The sequence below is a fragment of the Protopterus annectens genome, chromosome 3.part1 (assembly GCF_019279795.1).
Source record: "Protopterus annectens isolate FY-2018-M chromosome 3.part1, PAN1.0, whole genome shotgun sequence".
Taxonomy (NCBI): Eukaryota; Metazoa; Chordata; order Ceratodontiformes; family Protopteridae; genus Protopterus; species Protopterus annectens.
Window position 1 is genome coordinate 1,663,546,955 of NC_056732.1, and position 21,478 is coordinate 1,663,568,432.

A 21,478-nucleotide genomic window follows, 5' to 3' on the forward strand; every position below is an offset into this window, starting at 1 on the left:
AACAGCTTATACAGCCTCCAATAGAACCAGCTCATCAGGCAGATTTGAGGTTCTTAATACAGAAGACTGTGTTACTCATTGCTCAGACATGCGCTAGTAGGGCATCTGTGATACAAGCACCTACTGAGTCAACCGTACTTTATTTTCAAAGGGACAGGGTTTCTTTAAGAACAAATCCTACCTTTATGTCTGAAGTACTTTTAGAGTTTACTTTAAGCCAGACCATTAACCTCCCAGTTTTCTTTCGTGAATCTAGGAACAAGAGTGAAAGGCTTCTTCACTCTTGAGACATACACAGGCAGCTCAGATATCAGGCTACCTAGGCAAAACTCAACCATGTAGGAAAGCTGACCAGCTACTTGTTTTCCACAAAGGTAAGAGGAAAGGGCACCCAGTATCACAGTTAACTATTTCTTCATGTTTGTCTCTTGCTATTACTTTTTGTTGTACTCACCACAATAGGCCACTTCCAGACAGAGTTGCAGGTCATTCAACAATGACATTGGCTTTTTCTGTAGCTTTTGGGAAATGAGTACCTCTTAAAACATTCTACAGGCAGCAAGTTGGTCCTTGATACATACCTTTACAAATTATTGCAAATTGGATTCCTTTTCCAGGTTTGGAATTGGCTTTGCTAGGACCATTCTCCAGGGACACCTGGAGTCTTAGGTATTGGCCTCCTCCCTTCTTTGTGAGCTCCTGGAGTCTTAGGTATTGGCCATCTCCTCATTTTACTATTCCTATCTACACTGTGGTAATCTATTCAAATAGCTTAGACTACTGCAACTATGATAATTTTGAACAAAGTACAGTTGTTTCAGTAAAGTTACCACAGCAGTAGATGTGCTAATGTACCACCACTGCAGTAGCAGTTCCTTCCTGTAATCCCCTTTTTTTCCATGTTATTTTTCATGATATGTTGATGGAATGTGGTTCCCTACACCCTTTTGTATGTAGTTATAATGTTATAGTTCCTAGCACAACTATTCAGCTCTTCTCTTCTCTTCTTCTTGGGCAGAAAAAATGCTCTGAAGCTTTTGGCACTCCTCCTGCCTTTTATAGAAGTACCTGTAAGGTGTCTAAAATGTATGAAAGCTAGTCAGTGCAGGTGGGGTAACATCCACTGTAAGAATAAGTTTGCTTACACAACTGTACTTTTTTCTGATTCCAGGATTGCCTCCATGAAGATTACTGGATTTGCTAAGGTCAGCTTTGACTTCTGGATGTTCAGGAGCAGACATGTATTGCTGAAGCAAATACTTGTTTAGTACAGACTCTTTAAGCACTTAAAAGGCCCTAGGTGTAGTAGACAAGCCGATGTCAAGTCAATTGGAAGAGCAAGCCCCCTGCCTCAGAACATAGCAATTGCCTGTCCCTCTATGCTATGTGGATAAGTAGGTAAGCATCCTTCAAATCTAGAGTAATCAAAAGCAAATCATAATCTAGACACATTGCAAATGGGTCTCCAAGCCCTTTCTTTTCTTGGTACATGGAAAAGAATGGGCTAGAAACGTTTTGCTCTTTCTTTTCCTGGCACCTCCTCTATGGCTACTCGAGCAGAGAGACTTAATATTTGTTGCACCATGAGGTGAACTTGGTATCTTGGAAAAGAAGAAATGCCACAAAAGTTTGGACTGTTTTGGACCTGAAGTCAGGAACCTGACCTTATGATCTGCAGTAGCCACCTGTCCTGTGTGATGGTCTTCCAGTGGCCTGCAAACAAGGCAAACCTTCCTGTTATCCTCTCAATTTTATTTGAGGACAGTAGAGGTGGAGTGGATCATGTGGGATTTTTGGGGAGGGAGGTGCTAAGCTAAGTCATAGCTGCTCATTGTGGGTGTCTTGGCCCTGAACCCCCCCCCTGTCAACGTTTTGAGTTACTATGTACTTTTTGGCAGTTTTCCCTTTCTTTCCTCTTTGTTGCTTGTTTTTGCCTTTATGGGGGGGGGGCAACTTTTGCTTGGGTAATTTCTTACATATCTTGGTAGAGAAGGGCAAAAAAGGTCAGTTATGGATTGCATGGGTGTCCCCTTTTCTTTCCAACTTTTTCAACATCTTTTCCACAGGGAGCATAATAGAGAGCTCCTTATCCAATGTGGCATCCAGAAGTACCACTTTGACATGCTCAGGCAGTGGCGCACTTTTCATCCAGACATGCCTTGTAACCACAGACTCTGTAACAGCTGCACTGCTTCATACCACACTCAGAGCAGGGTCTGGAAACCTGTGAGCAGAGGATATACAGTTCCAGCATCTGCTTTCTAAGGCTGTTTTGAATCCCTTCTGCCTTCTGTCTGATCTGCTCATGACACTCCTGAAACTTCAGCAAGGGGGACTGGCAGCTGAGGGCTTTGATGGCCAGGATAGCTGAGTAGTAAGTTTTCTTTCCAGTTTGGTTGAAGATCCTACTCTCTGTGTTGTTTGGATTAAGATTTCTGGCTATAGCCTCACCCAGTACCTAGCTGGAATCTGGGTTCACCACTTCTGAATCTGGCATAGGATTTTTGTAAAGATACTTGTATGAATCATGCATCCTGTAGAAGTGGTCTGGTTTCTTAGGGCAGTGTGTTGGGAATCTGGCTCCAATGAGACTTCCAAGATGGCAGCATAATGAACAGCACAGTGGTGCAGTGGTTTGCATTGTCACCTCACAGCAAGAGGTTCTCCAGTTTGATTCTTGGCTGGGGTGCCTTCTGTCCTTAGTCTGCATGTCCTTCCTGTGTTTATGTGAGTTTCCTCTGGGTGGTCCGTTTTCCTCCCATGTTACAAAGAGGATGTCTTCCTGGGCCTCCACTGAAAATTGTCTCGTTCTAAGTCATACTTTCCCAGTAAATAAATGTTAAATAAATAAAACACCTTAATTTCAGCTCTACCAGTATGAAGAAATCAATGTAATTGAAACTTATTTGCGTAAAGTTGCTGGCTAATAAGTACACCACCTGGATGACAGCACTGAAGACATTTTGGAGAATCTGAAAGAAAATCAGCCAGAAAAGGTAAAGAGAAAACACTGGCTGGGAAGGATCCTATTCAAGCTTCAGCTTTGGTTCAGTAAGTGGCTTCCAGTAATTTAGAGGAAAAAATAAACCATATGGACTCATAGGTGATTAAAATAAATGAAGCACAGAAGGAATATATCAACTCAAATAACAAAGGGCTGGAAAAATTGAAGAAACTTGAACTAGCTATTACGATAAGCTGATAAAACTGCAAACAAACAGAAGATGAAATGAAGAAAAGGCTAGCTCATTATGAGGCTTCTCAAGAAGAGCTGTTTCAAAAAATAGTAGAGTTAGAAGACAGAACACACAGAAAAAACTAGAGATTTTGTGCTGTACTCGAGAAACTAGAAAGAACAGACTGTATTAATTTTACAAAAGCACAATTAAGCAAATGGACTGGTGTTCCACAGCGGGATTTGTTAACTGAAAGGACACATCAAGTGTATGCTCCATTAAACCTGGCCATGAGAAAGCAGCCAAAACCTATATTAGTTAAGATGCAATCATACCAGCAGAAAGAGTTGATACTGAAAAAACTGTGGCAGAAAGGAAAGAAATTTGGAGATAGCGGAGTGATTGCGAAAAATAATTATTCACTGTACATCAAGCAAAAGAGAAATAAATTTATCCCAGCAAGCAGGGAATGTCATGAATCAGGTGTAAGATTCAAACTGTTGTGTCTAGATGTCTTCTGAGAATTTTTTCTTGAGGATCAATGAACATTTTTCATGCAGAGCAGGCTAAGGAGGAAATAAAAACATTTATCCAATAAAAACCTAACCCTATTCAAACATAACCTTGAACATTGGATGAGAAATTATAAATTCATCCCTGGGCTGGCCCTCATGTCTCTTATAGATAGAGGCCAACAGATAACATTGGATGAGTAATCATAAATTCATCCTCCGGCTGGCCCCATGTGTCTTATAGAAAGAGACAGACAGTAAATATTCCCTAACTAACATATCCCACATAACATTTTAGCAATCTCCATCAACATACCTCTCCTGACAAACATCCTCCTCCATTTAAGATGCACACATGGAATGCACTTGGGTTGAGTTGGATGGCTAGGCTTATAAAGGCCCCAATGGTCATTAGCCTATTATATACCTGTGAGTCTAAAAGTGAGCCAGCAAGCAAAAGAAGTCTTCTTGTCATTCTTCTGACAATAAAGTTTATAGAGAGATTTTGACAGTGAAACCTTTTCCTGTGTTCCAAATGAAAATGCTTAAAAGACAGAAAAATGTTTTTTTTATTTAGTTATTTATCCCTTGTTGACTGGCTTAGTTCCACTAGACTGTTAGCCTCTTTTCTGGGGACATCAGAGGTGGTATTTATACCACTAGGGAACATTTGGCCAAAGAGTCTGGGAACCTCCCCTGCTCTTTTCAATATGTGCTATGGAATCATTTACATCTGTTTGAGCTACCACCAACTCAAGCAGATGGGGTCTCAGTTTAATGTCTAATACAAAGGATGACACACTAAGGACTGCAGCACCTCCCTTGTGCTGCACTGCATTTTTTCACTTACCCAGTGAGGTGGGGCAAATCCCTCCTGGGCTATGGCTTCTGGCTCCATGCACACAGGTTTGTATAAAAAACACACAAGAATTGACTAGAAGAATGAGTAGTACCTTTGACATAAACCAGATTGTATTGCTGGAAGATGGAGATGATTAGGAAGAGGACAGGCACCACTGAAGTTGGTGAATAAATGTGAGATTATAAAGCATCAGTTACATTTTTGAAATAATGGCTTTGAAAATAAGAGTGGATGAGAAAAGAATGAACTTTTTTAGACTTTGTTAAAATTGTGGGTGGACTGTAAAGCATATATTCCACATTATGTCTTTGATGTTTAGAAGGACAATAAATGAAGCAGCTGTAAGTAAAATGATTGTTGTTCTTATTAGTATTTGTGTAAAGCATTTTATGATATAAAGTGTATGGTATATTTTTAACCAGTTTTGTTTAATGTCCAGTCAGGGATATTAAAGTGTGGAAGTGTCTTTTCAGTGCCTGTAATATAATTAAACTATTAAAGTTAACACATACCTTTTTAGTTGTAAGAAATGTAGGTTTTACAGTATAACAAGAGGTTGAAGAGAAACAAGTTTAAGTTGATATAATGTTGTGATCATGGGGCTGCTGGGGTGGGATGAAAAATGTACTGATTATATTCTATGCAGAACTGAGATGATAATTTCCCTTGTTTTTACAAGGGGTAGATGTTTAGATTAATGTCCTTGGCCTAAGCTATAAACAAGTTTGTTGTACATGGATTGGCTGAAAAAAATAAGAACAAATGAAAACCATGCAAAATGCTAAGCTTCTTGCATCTGCAAAGATATCAGCTTGTTTCTTTCATGAAAAAAATGTTCTGACTGCGAAAAAAGAAGTCTGCAGCTGAAGGAAGTTAACTATGGGAATTCTGTATATTTTGATCCAAGTGAAATTTACAAAGACTTCTTCATGCATCTGCAAGTTGTTAGGTAGATTTTTGAAGATGTTTATGAAAATAGTTGATATGGAAGTCATGAATTCAGTAGTAGGAACTTGGAGAGAAGTTACGTATTATTCCCCAAAGTAGAATAAATGTGCTAGACTGGAAATAAATTATATTTCACAGGAACATGTGCATTTAATTGAAAGCTTTGATACACATCCAATAACTATTTCAGATTATGCACAGATAAAAAATAAGATAAAAATACATGACAATGAAGTAAAGATGAGACCCTGGGACTTTAACGCCTACTTGTTAAAAAAAAAAAATTCAAGGAATGAATACTGTAAATTATTCAAGTGATATTAGGGAATACAGATGCTTTAGGAGGCATAGCTAGTGAGCTGGATAAAATGAAAATGAAAACAACTCACAGTTCCTTCCTGACCTCGAACCACCAAATAATGTCAGTCACTAAAGTTCCATTTAAAGGAATTCTCCTTATTAGTATTCAGAAATAAAGCAATAAACTGAAACAATGTAAAATTCACTGACCATTTATAAGCAACCACCAGCTAACCACGTTCATCCCTTCATGTGTAATGGGACTTCATCAATTATTACAAACTATACTTATACCTCATTTTAAAATTGTACACTCCCACCACCAGTTGTGTACATCCAATCAAATCATTTACTTAATCAATACCAAAATTTGGTCTGTCATACACAAGTGTGCTAAAAAGATGTATAAATATATGTATAAATAAATATCATCTCAGTTCATAACAAATTAATCTACACACATAAACTCATTTAATCTAAGGTTACTTTAAATATTTTGGATAAAAAACTCTGGTCTACCGCTTAACCAAAGGGAACTGCCCCTGTTTCGATAGAGGGAAGACAGAGGCAGCACTTAAAAATAGAATTTATGAGCCCTCCATGTTATTAAGAAAAAGGATCAACGTAATGCCCTATGGGGACATATAAATAAATCCGATGAACATTAATTTGAATTTTTTGTACTAGATGTCATGGAAGAAGACATGAAGAGATGACCATTGAAGATAGAATTGGAGGTTAGGGAATTGCAGTACCAACTAAGAGCACTTCACCCTGGGGTTTAAATGATGCAGTGTACATGTCATGTGTATTAAAAAGCCTTCTGTTATGACAGCTAAGGACATGTGGGAAGAGACTAAACAAAGGATGGTACAAAAACTGAGAAACTGGAAGCTCTTCTTTATGGATATGGATAGTAAGATACAAGCAGTGAAAATGTTTTTTAGTCCCTTTTGATTTATATACACATCAAGCATATTTTTATCAACCATAGGAAAAGTTATGGACAATAATTAATAAAGAGTTGAGGGAATTTATCTGGGAGGGAAAGACGACAGGAGTTGAGTGGGTTATGCTGTTTCTTGCACATAGTTTAGGGTTGACTGCTTTGAAGGGATATTATAGAGCCACACAGTTACGGGGCATATACATAACATCAGCAAAAGGTTATAATTCAAAGTGTGTGTGTGGGGGGGTGGCTTTAAGAAATGAGAGAGAGAGAGATTTTAGATGCAGATTCTTAAGGAGAATAATCACCATACAGAATATTATATTCATAAATATGCATTAAGTATTCTAAAAACTAAGCAAACTTATAAATTGAGAAAGGGAAATTTGCCAGTAGGGATCACTGCAAGCAGAGGTACAGAAAATAGGGGAGAGAGAGCTGAACTTTACTGAAGAAAACTGGCAAAGGAACCAAAGTATTGGAAGTAAATAAGAGAGGAAAAGGGGAATTTTGCACTGCAAGTTAAAGACTGACTTCCCTATCACAGACTGACATCAGAATATAGGCAAGGATAAAATAATAAGGGGGTTCTAAGTGAAAGATCTCCTATGGTACAGGTTTTAGTTGAATCTAGAACAGAAGCTGCTGTTCCAAAAGGATAATTAGTAGGGCACATAAAATATTGCATGGTAATTATTAAAATTAGAGGAGGTTAGATTGGGAAAAGAGACTGGAAAAGCAATTGGAGGGCATATGTATGGCTCCCAGTTATGCAACAAAGTCCGGAAGGTTCAGGATTTTTACTTGAGTGTTTGCACAGTTATTTTTATACCCCAGGTAGACTTCAAAGAAATTTATGTCAGATAGATAGCAAATGTTGGAGCTGTGCATTGAAGAAAAAAGAGGTAATGGAGAACACATTTTTTGAGAGTGTAATCAGTTGGCAAATTTAAAAAATTCTCTGTAGAATACTGTACCAGAAATATTGGGGAATCAAATGGTTGTAGTTAAGGAAATAATCCTTTTGAGCTGGGACACAGGATCTGAATTGCCTAGACATAGGATTGCCTAATTACATTTAATTCTGCTGGCTGCCCAAAATGCAATTACTAGAAAATGGAAATCAAAATCTAAACCAACTGGATTTGAGCCTTTGAATATTGTAAAATAAATAAAATAACTAGGATAGTCAGAAAAGGGATGGAGCAAATTATGTCAAAATAATTGCAATTTGTGGGAACAATACATGCAGAATAATGGTCAAGAGAAGAGTGAGGCTTAAGGGAAGGCATGACTTCAGTTATTTGTGTAATGTTGGACTGAAAGACAGTTATAAGAAAATGTGTGTAAATGGAAGAAATGGTAATATGGCTTGTTATCTGTGCCTTTGTCTTAAGGTAAAAAAAACTGAAAAAAGTTAGTCAGAACATTACTCAGCATATGTCCTTCATAAGATCATAGGAGGTTACTAGGCTATTGGCCTTGAGGGCCTTTTAAGCCTAGCCAAGAGTTTAGCCCATGTTTAAACAAATCAGCACTTGTTGTCTCTGTTCAGCAGGGACATGTGTTTAATCCCAGGGGTATATTTTCTGTTTCCCATCCAGTTATCCAGACTGCACTTAAAAAGGGGTAAAGAGGTACTCTGTTTAATGTGGAGAGGGAGTCTATTCCATAGATGGGGGAGTCTCTGGGGCAAAAATCTGTCCTGCCAACAAGTCTTGCTGATGTCACAGACAAAGTTGAGGCCAAGAAAGTGCAGCTTGACTTGTGTATATGCAGCAGTCTCATCAAGGTGGGGTCCGTATTCGCCTTGTATGCCAGACAGAGGTCACCTCTGAGGAGTCTGTATGAAACTAAATTGAGGGATAGGGCTTTTAGCCTATCTGTGTATGGTAGATGTTTGAGGCCCTGTATTCTCCTGGTGAGGAACCTCTGTGGTCTCTCCAGCTGCTGCATGTGCTTTGCGAGGTACTTGCTGAAAGTGGCATTGTACTCAATAATGGGCCTTATAAGGGAAGAATACAGGGATGCTATGACCTCCTTGTCCCTGAATGAGATACCCTTACTTATGTGGTGGGCCATGTAGAAGGCTTTGTGTACAACGGAAGCAACATGGTGGTCAAAAGTCAGGTTTCTATGAACCTGGCTGCCCAAATCCCTCACAACTGACTGTTTGCTTAGGACGTTGTTATTAATGTGATAATTTGTGGAGAAGTCACTCTCCCCAAACTGGATGATGATGCATTTTTTGGTATTCATCCTGAGGCCATGTTTTGTGGAACCAGTCATTTGTCTGAGTGAGACCCTCTTGGAGGATGTCCACATCACTAGGGGAACTGTTGACAGCACCCAGCTTGCAGTCATCTGCAAATATGGTCAGCCATAGCCCACTGATTTTGGCCTGCACCTCAGAAAATTATATCCAAAATAACAGAGGCCACAAGACAGAACCCTGGGGTATGCCACTTGTTACAGGACTACTATTTTGACTACGTGAGTTCTATCAGTGAGCCAGTTTGCTACTCATATGGTAACATATGGATTGATGCCTAGTTGAGAGAGTTTATCTATTATGCCCGAGTGGGGAATAGTGTCAAAAGCTTTGGCTAGGATAAGGTAAGTGGTGTGCACTGTCTTCCCTTCATCCATGGCTTTGGTGACTATCTCAAAGAAGTCGACCAAATTTAGCAGACATGACCTCCCCTTGATGAAGCCAAACTGTGTGGGATCAACTGTTTGGAGGTTGTCAGTGTCCTTGTTAATGAGGTCCATGATAATCCGTTCCATGGCCTTGCAGATCAGGCTAGTTAGGCTGATGGGTCTGTAATTTCACAGATCGGTGGACACTCCACCTTTCTGTAAATGGATAACAATGGCTGTCCTCCACTCAGCTGGGAAGAAGCCAGTACTCTGGCTTTGGTTGAATAGGGGTGCCTAATGGTGCTGCAAGTTCTTGCCTTAGTTCATGTAGGATGTAGCCTGGGATGTTATCAGGTCCCATGGAGGCTGTATTTTTTGTCTTTGAGACAGCAGTGATGACCTGTTCCCTAGATATAAGGGGAAGGGGGCAGGGACTGGGGATGACCTGATTTACTGATGGGGGGATAGAGGGGTAAAGTTTTCGCTGAATCTGTCAACCAGCAAGTTTGCTATATCTACGGCATTTGTGTATGTGGTGTCCTTGACCACCAGTTCTGAACAGATCTGGATGTTTCCTTTGAGGTTGTGGACATATGTGAAGAAGGCCTTATGATTGTCTCCAGCAAATGTGACCAATTTGGACTTAAAGTTTGCTTTGGAGGATTTCACTAGTGCTCTTATTTTCGTGTTCAGGTTACGGAGATATTGCTTCCAACTGGGCATCTGCTCCTTCTTGGTCTTGGACAGCAATTTTTTCCTTTTGTTATAGAGTGTATTTATTGCAGATTTCCACCAGACAGGTTTCCTCTTCCTTGAAGTGGAGGATTTAGTCCTGTCAGGTATTCCTGATTCCATGCATCTATATTAATGCTTGTATAGTGCTTTGGTGTAGTTTGGATATTGGTGCCATTCCCTACAGAGTGGGAGGGGACTGTGAAGCTGTTTATACAATCCCTCAAGAGACTGTAATCAGCTTTGGAGAAGTTTTTATTTCTTATCCTAAGTAGATGGGGGTTGGGGAAGATGGTGACTTTGAAAGTGACCACTTTGTGGTTGGATCTTACCAGGGAGGATGATACTATCAGGATGCTGCAGTGGTTACTCATGTTGGTTAGTTATAAGTCCAAGATATTATCACCTGTTGTGGGGTATCAACTAGATGTTCCAAGGCATTTGCATTGACAAAATCAAGGAATTTCTGGCATTTGTATTCTGGCATAAGTAGTTCTTCCATTCTGTGTTTGGGAAGTTAAAGTCACCCCAGATCAGGGTAAAGTGTTGAATCTTGATAGATTCAAACAAGTCCAAATAGGCATATTGGGCATCTTGAGTCAGATTTGGGGGCCAGTAGCTAGCTATGATTTGAATAGAGGTCTTGTCAATGGTTAATTACACTTGGAGTGTCTCCTGTGCATCTTACTGTTTGACCAGCCTGGAGGTGTGTATGCCTTTAATGTATATTGAAACTCCACCTCCTTTGGCTTTACTGCCCATAGTTTGGGGTCTGAATGTATGATAGTATGAGAAACAAGATAAGGCTGGGGTGCTCTCCACAGCTTTGAACCAGGTTTCTGTGACTGCACAGATGTCAGCATTTTCCAGGGTTAAGAATGCTTGCAATGAGTGCAGTTTCATGTTTAGACTCCTAGCGTTTAGCAGCATGATCTTTAATTTCTGTTTTGTTGAAATTTTTACGTTGGTAGTTTTAGCCTCATCATGTTTCCTAAAATGGACACTATAGGGGAGGTGAGAGCCTTTGCCAGAAGCCTGAAGCCCAGGTAAGACAGATGCAGGCCATCTCTGGCAAAGGATCGTGGTCTGTCGATCATATCTTCCCCAGCTGTCAGGTACTGGATCCCCCTGGAATGACACCAGAACTAAGCCAGTTGTTTCTGTTTGTATTAAGGCATCATTCTGAGTGATGGCAGAATGCTGCTTAAGGCTAGGGACGTACCTGCTTGGGACACATAATCAATGAGCTCGATCATTACTCTCTTCATATGTGGTGTGGGTGGTGTCTGAGGTGTAGTGATTGTGTTGACAACCTTTTCAGTGTCAGATGTACTGGCTTGAGGAGGAGAGAGCTTTGACTCTAGGTTCCTAATGTAATTGCATCTCTCACACATTTCTAGGTGGTAGTAGTAGATCGTTGTCCGTGTACTTGAAGCAGTTGCTACACTGTGTCAGGATGCCCATATTAATCAGACTGGGAGGAGAAACTGTAGGAAATTGCCCATCTATATTTGTCAGAATCTGAGGGAGAAAGGCCAGGGAGAGCTAAGGGTGGGCCTAAAGCCCAAGTGCTTAAACCAAAACTAAGAGCTTAGAATAACCCTTAAGAATAACACTTAACAATTGCTTCATCATCTTCACAGCATAGGAGGCTTGAGATTGTGAATTCTCATAAGACAGATTTTAGGAGTTTTCTGCTTTCATGCCCTGACAGTGTCTGTGTCATTGGGGTTAAAATTTCCATGATGCCTGGGGGGTGGAGCAGAGTCCTTTCTGCTTTATTCTGGTACCTCTGAAGCCTTCATTTTATTACATCAAGATGCTCAGCAAACACACTGCCTTACTGACATTTGGGTAGTAGGGCCCCGCTACCCTCCTCTGACAATCTACTAAAGCTCAGTCCCTCCCACTGCCTGCATGAGGGTGTGATAGACCAGTCACCTGGAGTACGAGGACTGCCTTACACACACAGACAGGAAGGACCTTTTTAGTTTTCTAGTGCTATAACAAGATAAAGATTTCTTGGAAGGCTACTCCGTAGTCTGGATCTTTTCAACTGCTGAGCTCAGATAAAAAAAACTTTTGTTTTTTATTTCCTCCCTCTGTTTTTTTTTTCTCATTGCTCAAATAGTGTATTCTGCTGATGTGACTGTTTTGTTCTGATTGGGAAAATTCTACATGCTTGGGGTTTTACTTTAGTTGCAGTGTATGGCCTATACTGTTTATTAGAAGCTTAATTCAAAAGTTTAGGCAGGAAAACCTTCTGATTTTGCACATTCTTTTTCTTTGTGTTATGATTATTTCAGGTGATTGAGCAGGTTTACAGCATTTTATTTTATTTTTTTCATTTAAATCATGATTTTGCCACTATTTTGTATGTTAAACATTTCTGACAATTTTTTTTCATATGTTTGTGCTTTATTTCTTGCCTAAGAGGCCGGATTTACAAAAGCTTGCACGGAGTTGTAGAGTAGTGTAAGACATTAAACAGGCAATATGTCTGTCGTACGATCCGGGAACAGCCGGCAGGGGCGTGCACGAGAGCTGCTAAAGCTAGTCTTGCACGGACAGCGTCATAGTATGCAAATTACCTCATTTGCTCGTGAAAGCTATGCAAATGAGGTAAATTTGCGATCCAGCAAACACTAACCTGTCCGTGGAAGTTTAGTGTTATCTGCAGAAATGTACTCCATTGGCAACAGAGTACCGTTCTGCAAATAGCTAAACGGAGCTATGACAGCTCCAAATAAAGGATGCATACATTTGAGGAAGCATGCCAATGGCCAAATATAAGGCCATTGGCATTTATAAATGTTTAAAAATATAAAAATCTAACTTTTTTTCCCCCGATCTCCAATTTTTAAGCATAGCGGCGCTTATAAAAACAAGAAAATAATCTAAAAAAAGCCAAAAATAGGCATTTTCACTAAAAAGCTTATTCTGCCATGCAGGTGAATGGCAGGCTGAAGACAACATGGCCACTGACTACTGGTTACTAAGGGGGAGGGATGGGAAGCTCAGTGTGAGAGATGTAACCATGCATTAGTAGGCAATCCTATGCAAATGAGGATAAGGATAGTGAATCCCAATTTTCCCCAGCATGTGAGGCATGTCCCATGAGTTTAAGGTTATGAGTAGGTGAGTAGAAGACTAGAATATAGGTGACATCATGAGGGGGTGTGTCATTTAAGCTAATTGGAGCACAGTGGTTCATGTTTGCCCTGATTTGCTCAGGTTGCAAAGGGGCTTGTCAACAGTTGTTCTATTTGAAAACCTCAAACCCAAGCTGCACAATGTTAAGATAGGAAACTCCTTGCAAACATGCACAGTGCGTGTGCATGCATGTTTGCACTCGTTTGCGCAGCGCTGCTCCAGGCGGAAGCAGAAAGGCAAAAGGAAGGAAAAGAAATAGTAGGAAGTTAACTAAGGAGAACTAGCTGAGCTGCCAGGTGAAAAATATCATAATCAGCCAATTACACAAGCAGCAGACTAGCCCAGCCCAGCCCAGCACTTTAAACTTTGCAAACACCATCCTCTCTGTTTTTTCTCAAGAACTCTGCAACACTGCAGTATACAAAGAGGAAAAGCTTAAAAAGCTTAAGTCAGACAAAATGTTAGGGGCTGCTCTTGTTATCATAAACCAACATGTGCAAGGTGCTGAGGGTGGTGATGTTGTGAATGCTGCTGAGCAACCCACAGTGAGAAGATGGAGAAGAGTGTACAGACCCAGGGTAACCTACCAGGGGCTACATGAGCTGGAGATAGTGGAGCGCTATAGGGTGGACAGAGACCTCCTACAGAAAATTGTTGAGCTGTGCCGGCCACGCCTCACACACAGAACCAACAGAGGGGAACCCATCCCAGTGGATACCAAGGTATGTGTTGGCCTAAAAATACTAGCTACAGGTACCTTCCAAAGACCAACTGGTGATATGATGGGAATTTCACAGGCATCAGCATCCAGGATACTCCACCAGTTCCTGGATGTCATGTCAGCACATGTCGATGACCACATATATTTCCCCAATTCCCGTGAGGCATTAGCTAGCAATATACGTCTTTTCCACCAAATAGCAGAATACCCTGAGGTAGTGGGTGCAATAGACTGCACACACATACACATCAAAGCACCAACCGGTGAGCAGGGTAGGGTCTACATCAACCGCAAGGGCTTCCCTTCCATCAACAACCAGGTCGTGTGCGATGCCCAGGGCATAATAATGAATGTGTGTGCTGGATGCCCTGGAAGCTATCACGATTCCCACATCTGGCATCTGACGCAGCCGTACCAGAGATTTGCCAATGGGGACATCCTTGATGGTCACCTCATGGGAGATGCTGGATACGCACTGGAGCCGTGGCTGATGACACCCGTCAGAAATGCACACACACCTGAACAAGAACTCCATAATGAGGCACATGCACAAACAAGAAACATAATTGAGCATGTGTCTGGGATGCTCAAGTCACGGTTCAGGTGCCTGGACATATCTGGTGGAGCCCTGCAGTACTCACCAACTACATGTACCTAATTTGTTATGGTATGTGCCATGCTATACAATATGATCCTGCGGAAATAGCTGCAGCAGGAACAGCATGGGGCAGGGCCAAACAGCCCCCCACCATTGCCAAGACCTGCACAGGCACAGCATGACTTGGAGGAGGAACAACCTGAGCCTGCCCCAGTAGGCAGAAGGAGGTGTGCCCAGTATTCCCTGGCCTTGGCAACGCATAGCACATACACTGACTCAGTAGGAACCCTGGAAATGACACCTGTCTCTGATTCGCACATACAGTAAAAGGGATGCCTAACTTGACACTACCTGTTTTCAAACATGTATAGGGAGTGTACTATGTGCATCCGACATAGGCAGCCCTGCAGCACCACCTGAGGCATGAGTGCCCTATTTTAAGCAATATAAAGCACTGCTAAGCACATTTTACCAGTATTGAGCATATTTAAATACAATTGCGCATAGCTGCGCACCGCACTAACCAGTGCAACATCGGGCAACGTTGGGCAATGTTGGGCAAAGTCGGGCAAAGTGGGCAAAGTTGGGTAAACACTCTCACACCTCCTTTACTGTTTCTTAACCAGTCAGGTCTGCCAGCAGGAAAATAAAAATCAGTGACAGGGCTCGAACTCAGGATACTGTGCACTATAGTCACAGTACTGAACCACTAAGCCATGACAGCATTTCACTGGCACAGGCATGACTTAAGTCACTCACACATACCATTTGGGTGGGTCACATACCTAACAGTCACAGCCAGCAGGACAGATGTAGACAAATGCAAACACAAACAAATGCTGTATCATGCCTTCTGAAGAGGCATATGTGTAAACTCCCCCCAGGCCTATGCAGACAGATAACAGCAGGCCAGGCAGTGTGATGTTGGTTGAGTAGGCAATGAAGTCACAAACTAATATGCATGTAATTGGAAGCTAAGGTTTGTAGTACAGTGGTATGCCTCAAGCCAGTATGATAGGTAACAGTACAGACTGAAATGGAGTACCTGACATAGCAGTGCATGCCTAGCAAATGTGTATAAGTGTCAGGTGTACCCTTCATCCTACGTACACCCACAGTAACAATCAGGTGTGCCCCCCAGGTAGAAATATACAAATAATAACTGTCCCCCCTGTATGTAGAAATGTTAATAAGTCTATGTAACTTGACTCATGGAAGCCCTGCAGGCACAGCATGCTTCCTGTCAATGTACAACACAAAGGTGAGCCCTGAAGTAAAAAACAACTTGAATTTTCACACACCTATATAGTATATATATATATGCCCATAGTGGACATGCTCACACACTTAAACAAGTTTAGCAAATGTCAAGTCAACAACATACTGAAAGGTCATACTGGGCATGCTCACACACTTAGGCCATGTCTGAGTGCAGCAGTGGGCCACACATATCTGGCAGTTGCAATTCTTACTGCAGACACATGTCACTATTCACCAATCCTGCCTTGCGCACACAGTGATATGAAAACAGACCCATATAATATATTGGACCCCTGTCATAACAAACTATGTAATACAAGTACTTAAGTTGTTCAAAGAAAGTGAAAATCCAAAGAAGATCAATAAATCTCCGATCAGTATCATCAAGAAACAATGAGCACTCCTAACATTATCCGAGCCAAGCTCTGCCAAAAATATTACCAAAGATTCCATAGAGAACCATGAAGCTTTCTTTAGCTATGTCAAAAATATCAATGTAAACTCATATATGTTCTGAGTTAGTGCAAAGTGTAAACGAATACATGTACACGACTGACATTGCCAACATCTTGTCAGACAGGTTCATACATATTTACCCCCTCCCCCCCTCACTGACAAAAGGGCCCATTACCATACCTGGAGATTGCAAAAACCCAGAAATCACATATACAATGGTAAAACAGCTCTATCCAAACCTAAAAACACGGCGTGTATGGGATGACTTGGTGTCCCTGGCTGTGTCATATGTGAACTCCAAAACAAACAGACCCTGAACCTGAACAGTCTGTTGAGACTCACCCTCTGTACATGATATGAAACTGTTGAATGGGTTACAGCAATGTTTGGCACACTCCACAAGTGTTGTTGCACAACAGACCATGGTAACTATTGTCTTATAAGCCTAATAAGCCTGATCTACAAGGCCATGGAGTCCATCATTATGGAACTCATAAACAGAGCTATTGGGAGCCTACAAAGACCCAACCTACCCATTTTGGTTTGGTCAGGGGCAGATCATGGTCCCTAAACCTGCTAGACAGTTTGCAAGGCAGTTACCTAGGACATACATCAATGAAATGAGCTCCACACGGCATACATAGACCATGAAAAGCTCTTTTCCAACATCCCACACACGTCGTATCCACAAAATCAACAACCTGTACATAAACATATGTCATCTGATGGATTGCCAACTGGGGCACAGATAGATCCCACAAGCTAAGAATTGTGGTCTCCCTGTTGGACTGTAAGATGGTAACCACTGCTGTCCCCTATGGCCCAGTCCTGAGACCTCTCCTGTCTGGTGTATACTATTCAGAAGTACAGTCAAACACATGAGGGCTATGGTTATCAAAGTGTGTGGATGACTGTAAAAAGGTTGTCATAATTGATATTTGAGAGACAACAGAGACATCCTTAAAAAGGGTTTCAGTCAGACAGATGTGGTGTCAAAATTATGGCCTCTAGCTACAGTCATACAAATACCACATAGGTGCCAACACTCTAAATAGGGAGGTAATAATAAGGGATCTATGGACACATGTGGATAGTCATCTCTACTTTCAGAAACACATTCACAAAGTGGTTAGAAAATCATGCTATGTGTTCCCACAAATTGCCAAAGTCTTTGCATGTAGGTCAAAGGAGGTTACCTCTACTCATCAGTCATCAGACCCATCAGAGAGTACCACAACACACTTGCGATGAATCTGACAAAGCACCTTCAGCAACTGGAAAGACCACTGAAGTACCTCAACAAGAGGGTTACTGGCCTCAAACATTTGCCCCATGCAGCAAGACTGAAGTAACTCAGTCTGTACTCTGTCGCATACCATCTATTCAGGTGACCTCTGCCCAACAGACAGGTCCATGTCTAATGCAGAACTGATGTACATGCTCTATCTGAAGTAAACCCAAGCTCACTGTGCCACATGCTCTAGGGAAATAATCATCACAACAATAAATAGAAGATGGAGGAATACATTACTAACTCACAGATTTCCCTTGCTTTGGAACAGGCTTCCAACCTACATTAAGCTGAGTCACTCACTGACACTCTTCCAGAGGAGCCTTGATGAGTGTATGTGAAACTGAACTGTCACACCGTGGATCATTTCATCAGCTCTACTACACAGAGGTATAGGTAACTAACCCCAGGTGTGGTGATAGCTGCACAGTCTGGCCATATTAATGTATGTTTTCAGGCAGATAGCCTATTACATACCTATGTACCTGTATATGTAGGGGAGACACATTATAATACGCCAAAGCTGGATGGGCAGAGATGTGTGTAAGACGGTGACCATGACAGGGAGCCATTCAGGACTGTCCCACCCAGCACACATCCCAATGGTACAAAAGACATAAGGAGCACATCTCACCCACTGTACATAATAGCCACCAGTATCTGTAAGCATTACAGTGTATGTGGTGCATGTGCCTGCTGTACAACATGACTGTACAATGAAGTACACATCTACTATCTGTAGACATGTACCTGTCACATAGGTTCATAGGTATGTAGTAGACTATCTTCACGAAGGCATATATTAGCCTAGGCAATTTGTGCAGCTTTCACCACCCCAATGGTTAGTCTCCTAAGCCCTAGTTCTAATAGTTAGTACCTTAAGCCCCTTTCTAGTGGGGCTGCTGATGTGATCCCTGACGTGAATTGTCTGTTTCCCATCCACTCATCAAGGTTCCTATTGAAGATTGTCAGTGAGTGGCTCTGTCTGATGTACAGTGGGACTCTGTTCCACAGTAAGGCAAGTCTCTGGAATGGTACTCTATCCCACCAACATATTGTATTCATTTTTGTGATGAGGTTCATATCCCTGGAGTGTGTAGTGCGACTCAATTTTGTTTTCCTTAGATGGAGCATGTTCAACAGTTATGTGTTGGACATGGCTCTGTATGTTAGGCAGAGTTTGCCTCTGAGTAGGCAGTGCGCAGCAGAGAACAGATTTAGTTGCATAACAAAACTGTGTGAGACCAGTAATCCTCTTGGTGAGGTACCTCTGTGGTCTCTCATGCTGGATATGCCTAGTCGAGTACATCCAAAATGGTGCATTGTACTCAATGATGGGTCTGATGACTTTAAGAGTAGAGGGCCACCACTACCTCATTTGATCCTGATGCAAACCCTTTGTTGATTAGATGGGCCACATAGGATTTCCTAATCACTTTGGCAACATGGTTGTCAAAGGAAAAATGCTATCTACTTGTGTCCCCAGATCCCTTATTACCTTGTCAGTTTTTAAGGGGTAACACATATGTGGTAGTTTGTGGGTACTTTGTTTTCCCCAAAGGGGATTACTATGCATTCTTTTGCATTGAGCTTGAGGCCATGATTATGACACCACACATCTGTCTCATAGATTCCCTTCTGGAGAATATTTGTGTCATCAGGGGAATCTATTATGGCAAGCACATTACAGTTCCCAGCAAACTTAGTCAACCACAACCCTCCTGTGTTGGCATGTACGTTTGAGAAGTATATACCAAAAAGGAGGGGACGCAGGACTGAACCCTGGGGGACACCAGTTGTTACCAGTTTAGAGTCTGACATGTAGCCAACAACTCTTAATTCATGGGATCTATCTGTGAGCCAGTTTGCAATCCATCTTGTGATGTATGGATTAATGCGCAGGTTGATGAATTCATCTATGATACCTGACTGGGGAATGGTGTCAAAGGCCTTAGCAAGGTATAGGTAGGCTGCGTGGAGCTCCTTTCAATCATCTGTAGCCTGGGTAACTGTCCCAAAGAAACCCACCCAGTTCAGGAGACATGACCTGCATTTGACGAAGCCAAACTGGGTGTGCTCAACTGTGTGAAGGTTCCCAATGTCTTTGTTGTTGACTTCTATTAGGATTGGCTCCATTGCCTTGCAGATCAGATTCGTCAGGCTCATAGAGTGAGAATGCCAAGAGTCTGTTGTGGCCCCACCCCTGTGGAGTGGGAATAACGTTGCTGTGCAACATTCTGTGGGTACATATCCTTTAGAGAGGATGTAGAGAGAGAGGTGTAGGTATCCTTGATGAATATGCATACATCCTCGCCCTATGTGCTATGATCCAGGTTCTGATGCTGGAAGGTATGAAATTAGTAGTATCCTGGTAGTGCTGGTGTGCTCTCTGGAGCCTTGAACTAGGTTTCTGTTACTGCACAGATATCAGTATTCTCCATACTGAGAAATGCCTGGAGTGTGTGCATTTGGAGGCTGAGACTTCTGGCAATGAGTAGCATTTCGCTCACTTTGTGGTTATTTGTGTTGGTTACGGGGTTTGGTTTGTCCTGAGTGACCAGTGTTCCTCACCTGAAGTCAATGCCTCATTGATCCGATCCGACCATAAGCTAATTACCCTAGATATCCACATGCTGCCCCCCACCCCCCATTAAGGAAGCCGTGGTAAAGAATTTCTCCCAACCAACTTCATGCGTCTTAAGACAGAAGAGATGAACTTCATGACACCCATGCAGATGGACAATACAGTTACAACTATTGAATCCTACACAATTGCACTTTATAAGCCCTTACATGAGTACATGGATCATGCTATCCCAAACAGAACCAAGACTCTATCCTTCAAAAAAAGGAAGCCAATCTGGTGGTCCCCTGCCATAAACAAAATGTACAACAGAAGGAAGAAACTGCTGCAAAAGAGAGTAAAATCCCATTAGTGTAGGAGCTCCCTGGTCAGCCTCAGTAAGAAGCTGCAATCCCTGATAAAATCCTCCAAAGCTAGTTATGGAAACAAAATCGCCACTGATTATAAAGACAACCACAAAGCATTCCATAGCTGTCAATAATCTCAATGGCAACACTCAGATCTGCCCTGAGTTACAGCGCAATGGCGCTAAATATACAGACCCAACTGATATTGCCAACATCCTGGCAGACAGGTTCAGTGCTAACTTTACCCCCCTCTCACCCATTAAAGAGCCCATCTCTATACCGGAAGAATGCAAAGTTCCTGTAATCACAGCTACACAGATAAAAAACACACTCGCCAAAGCCAGGAACACAGCATCCATGGGACCAGACAACATCCCAGGCTGCATTATACATGAACTGAAGAATAAACTGGCACCCCACCTAAGTATGATGGCCAATCATAGCCTCACCTCAGGCTTTGTGCCTGCTGAATGGCACACAGCGATGGTTATCACACTCCACAAGGGGGGAGCCACCATGGACCCCTGGAACTACCGCCCCAGTAGCCTGATGAGCCTGGTCTGCAAGGCCATGGAACGTATCATCATGGAACTTATAAACAAAGACATTGGTAATCTCCAAACTCTGGACCCCACCCACTTCGGGTTTGTAAAAGGCAGATCATGTCTCCTAAACCTGATAGACTTCTTTGAAGCAGTCACCAAAGCTGTAGATAAGGATAAGGTGGTTCACACAGCCTATCTAGATCTTGCCAAGGCTTTTGACACTATCCCCCACTCTGGAATTATAGATAAACTCACTAAACTAGGTATAGATCCCTATGTCACAAGATGGATTGCCAGCTGGCTCACTGACAGAACCTACACTGTGAAAGTAGCAGACTCCAAATCCGACTTCAGACCAGTGACAAGTGGAGTACCACAGGGTTCAGTCCTGGATCCTCTCCTGT